This window comes from Octopus bimaculoides, chromosome 18 (assembly GCF_046866305.1).
Source record: "Octopus bimaculoides isolate indiv1 chromosome 18, ASM4686630v1, whole genome shotgun sequence".
NCBI classification, from domain to species: Eukaryota; Metazoa; Mollusca; class Cephalopoda; order Octopoda; family Octopodidae; genus Octopus; species Octopus bimaculoides.
The window spans coordinates 20,945,452-20,950,451 of NC_142945.1; the positions used below are offsets into that span (position 1 = coordinate 20,945,452).

The 5,000-nt window shown below is 38.1% G+C and overlaps 1 protein-coding gene across 2 annotated transcripts in view; it reads left to right on the forward strand.

The window, feature by feature from the left end:
* The window catches only part of LOC106869929 (uncharacterized), a 113,929-nt gene that overhangs the window by 75,000 nt on the left and 33,929 nt on the right, over positions 1 to 5,000 (forward strand). The window lies entirely within an intron of this gene.

Consider the following 5,000-nt stretch of genomic DNA (forward strand, 5'->3'; position numbering starts at 1 on the left):
CCCACTGCGTGGCACCTTGGGCAAATGTCTTCTACTATAGCCTCGAGCTGACCGAAGCCTTGTGAGTGGATTTGGTAGATGGAAACTGAAAGAAGCCCGTCGTATATATGTATATATATATATATATATATATATATATATATATATATATATATGTATGTGTGTGTATGTGTTTGTGTGTCTGTGTTTGTCCCCACATCATCGCTTGACAACCGATGGTGGTGTGTTTACGTCCCAGTAACTTAGCGGTTTGGCAAAAGAGACCGATAGAATAAGTACTAGGCTTCCAAAGAATAAATCCTGGGGTCGATTTACTCGACTAAAGGCGGTGCTCCAGCATGGCCGCAGTCAAATGACTGAAACAAGTAAAAGAGTAAAAGAGAAGGCATAAAAGTTCAAGGAGTTATTTCTTTTGGTCACAAAATATTCCTCATATCAAAGAGTTTCTGACTGATTGTTGTAGCGGATAGAACTAGCAACCTCATTTCCCACAATTCACACCCTTATCACCATCGTTGTTGTTGTTGTTGTTGTTGTCAATGCCATTGTCATTATTGTTGTTGTTGTGTCATTGTTGTGTCTTTGTTGTCATGCCGTTGTCATGCCGTTGTCATTGTTTTGTTGTCATGTCATTGTCATTGTCATTGTGTCATTATCCTCATGCTGTTGTAGTCATCGTCACCACCAAGATTCCTATCACTATCATAATTACCATCATCGTTATTGTTTAATGTTTGATTTCCATGCTAAAATGGGTTGGATGGTTTGGGTGGATCTGACAAGCTGTACATCTGCTTCAGGTCCTAATGTCAGATTTGGTATGGTTTCTAATGTCAATGGTATGGTTTCTAATGTAGTGTGTATTGGATACCATTTTTTTGTGACACTGGTACTGGTGAGGCTGCCAAGTACTTACAAGACAAACTAAAGAAAAGAAACAAAGAAAACCTCCCCTCGGCCAAGTGGGGGTGCGTCTGAAAAAGAGGGAAAAGTAGCTTTATACCAGGTGTTGAAGGCTAAAATATGATAGAGGGACAAAGAGAGATGTCTTGCTGTAGAAGAGACACATGGCAACCCAAAATTATTTTTAAAATAAAAGGAGATATGGCATGGTTATAGTTAGAACATATTTGTTCTTAAGTCTGTCCATCAAAACTGACCAAGGAATTTATTAATGATAACACTGAGTATTTTGAGTGAGAGAACCTCTGTATGACCATTGGACCTGCTAGTAATAGTTGTTACATCTTCCTCATATTATTACACCTTACCGTCTTAGAAATGCAAAGATACATTGGATAATTTATTTCTGGCAGAGTGATCATGGCTGAAATTCCTTGTTCATAAGTCTTTCTTTATGAACAGACTTGGGACTAAATAATAATATCAAAGGATTTTTTGAGCCAGAGAAAAAAACTACAAATCAAGCATACTGTTTTAAAAATGGAAGGATGTTGGATAATGTAGTTTTAGATATATTACAACTGAAAATAAAAATGACAGGATGGTCTCATTTAAAATGTTTTTGATTATAGATCTGCTCCGTCAGAGTTAACCTGGGGTTAACCAATAGCAAAAAAGTTCCATGAACTATAAAAGGATCTTCTGGATGGTCATTGGATCTGTTAGAAATAACAGCCACACCTCCCTCAAATCACAGTATGATTACTGGAGTGCTAATAGTAGTTGCTACAGATCCCTCAAATTTCATTTTACTGCATTAAAAATGGAAAGATATATTAGATAATGAAGTTCTTCATATCTTTTGGTATGGCTAGAATGGCAATGTGGTCATGGCTAGAATGCCTTTGACTATGAGAATTGACCTTGGGCTAAACAATACCAGCAAAAGGTTTGGTTGAACCAAGGTGTAAGAGTTTGTATGGTTAATCATCATGCTAGAAGTATGAACCAAATCTTTCTCAAGTCATATTAATCATCTTATAATAATGGGAAAGATACCTGGATAATGTCATGTGACAGTCAAACATGGACCGTCCTACATCGTAAGTTCACTCTATTAGTGCTGACCAAGGGCTGAACAACAACGACAATGACGATGATGATGGCGATGGTGCTGGCGATGGTGGTGGCAGTGGTGGCAGCGACGGCAGTGACGACAATGACGATGATGACAATGATGACATCAACAATGACAGCAACAATGAAAATCCTCTCCATATATTAAAAAGTAGGCCAAACTGTATGTAATGATTTTAACTGATGCAGATGACATGGGGTCAGTTACTTTAGATTCCAGATTTTATCATAAATCAGAATTTTAAAAGTTTCTTGACTTTTGTGGTCTATAATAGAAGACAATTACCCAATTAGCCATCATGCAGTGGGACTGAACCCAAAACTGTTAACCACACAGCCATACCAGTACCTATTATGAATAACACAGTTTTCAATACACTCAGATGTTAGTATAGGTTTTCTAAAGCTTTTAATCGTAATTTTAAAAATTCATGAGATAACTAGATATTCCTTGTGCTGCACAAATCTGGTGCACTCTTTGATAACCACTGCCTTAAGGTGTATGAAAGTCAAAACATGGTGGTTAGTCATGGGTATTGAATGTACAAGATGTACAATAACCGGATACGACATGGTTAATGGAACATGGAAATTGAATGTTGATAATATACGATGGGAAGAGAGAAATGAGTCAAGTGTAATCCTTTGGCTGTGTTATGAATCATCTTTACCTGTATGTATAATACAGGTAAACTCAAGGATTGGCTTCTCACTAAAACAATCAATTGATCTGTAAATCAGTGACATCTGCGCTGGTATGGACTCATGGATTTGTTATTGTTCTGTTTAACTCTGTCCCAACTAGATTAGCCATGACTGTGGAAAAAAAAAGAAGAAAAATCACCATTTGTCTTGATTGAGCATCAGTTTAATTTGTAAGTCTTATCATTAAGATTTGATCTCTCCACTCTTTTAGTCTTTCTCTGTCACTAGAACCCATCACTGCAAGTTCATCAAATGTCCATAGCACAAGTCAAAAGGAGGGTTTTCTACTTGATTATTTTCAACCTGCTAGAAAAGGCAGTCAAACCTCTCTCAAATCAAACACAACCATATGAAAGAAAGAGGAGCATATTGATGATTTTAAATACATTATGTTTAAAAAAACAATTAGATGGTCACAGGAAGAACATTTTCGATCATTGGCTCTCACATGATATACAGACAGACAAACAGACAGACAGACAGACAAACAGACAGACAGACAGACATACAGACAGACAGACAGACACACACACACACACACACACACACACACACACACACTCGTATATACACACAAACAGACATAAACAGACTAGTTGTAGTCTGATTTATCAACTAATTGAACACAAAAGATTTACAGGTATGTGGCAAAGGAAAGTGAGATAATCCCAGTCTAATCATGTAATCTTGTTAAAGTAGTATTTCCTTAACTGATAATCAAATCAAGGTCAGTGAACTGGCTTAGAGCTATGATTCACATAAATAGAGCAGCATAGCAATTGCTGCCTTCACCACTACCACCACCACCATCACCACTGTCACCACCACTACCACCACCTCTGCTACTGCTGCCATCACCACCACCATTGTTGCCTTCATCATCATTACTATTATCATCTTCATCATCACGTGCACTCGAGTTATTTGTTTTAAATATCCTGTTAATGTTTGTTTCACCTCAAAAAAAATTCACAATACACCTGCACATAAGTGTGTTGCGGCATATTGACTGAAAATTTCAGACTTAAAAGTAGTCAGTTAAATGCACAAGTGCAATTCAGGGATATAGATACCTCATCTCAACTCAGGTGTATCTTATTTACTCCTGCATGCAGGGTTTCCTTATACAATTTGGTGTTTCTCATATGGTGTGCAGTGATATAGCTTAAGCATGTGGTTTTGTATCAACTGTCCAGTCTATTCTGTATACTGATCAAGTAAGCCTCTGGTCAAAAATGTTCCAACAGTCGCATAGAATATGTGCTGCTGGGGCAATTTTGTATAGGCTTCTGAGTAGGTATCATTAAGCTTTTGACAAAATTTGATGAAGAGGCGTAGGAGTGGCTGTGTGGTAAGTAGCTTGCTTACCAACCACATGGTTCCTGGTTCAGTCCCACTGCGTGAAACCTTGGGCAAGTGTCTTCTACTATAGCCTCGGGCTGACCAAAGCCTTGTGAGTGGATTTGGTAGACAGAAACTGAAAGAAGCCCGTCGTATATATGTATATATGTATATATGTGTGTTTGTGTGTCTGTGTTTGTCCCCCCAACATTGCTTGACAACCGATGCTGGTGTGTTTACATCCCCGTAACTTAGCAGTTCGGCAAAAGAGACCGATAGAATAAGTACTAGGCTTACAAAGAATAAGTCCTGGGGTCGATTTGCTTGACTAAAGGTAGTGCTCCAGCATGGCCACAGTCAAATGACTGAAACAAGTAAAAGAGTAAAAGAGTAAAGAGTCTTTGCTCAACTTTCTCTGTCATGGTCAATGCAATGATCACATGCTACACGCCTTCCTTCCAAGCACAGCTGTAAACAGCAGAAGTGAGCTAGAATATTAAAACTTAGTGTACATGCACAGCAGAGTTCAAGATCAATCTGTGCCAAGTGGCTTCACCGTGTGTGCTTTAGCTTCGTTACTATGGCAACAGTCCGGATACTTATTGATCAGACCTTGTATATATATACATACTTGTGTATGTATATGTGTGTCAGTGATGTGTGTGCATGTGTGATTGGGATTATCAGTATCGATTATGTAAGATGTGATTGGTTGTATGTGTGAATAAAAGAATTGATAGAGTATCAAAGACAAAAGTTTATGGTGTTTGGTTTCAGCATTTAATACTCAAAGTTCAGAATTCAAACACCATAGTGGCACTGGCGAAAGTGCATTTGTGCTGGTGCCACGTAAAATGCACTCGTGCCAGTGCTACTTAAAATGCATTTCTGCCAGTGGCACATAAAAAGCACCT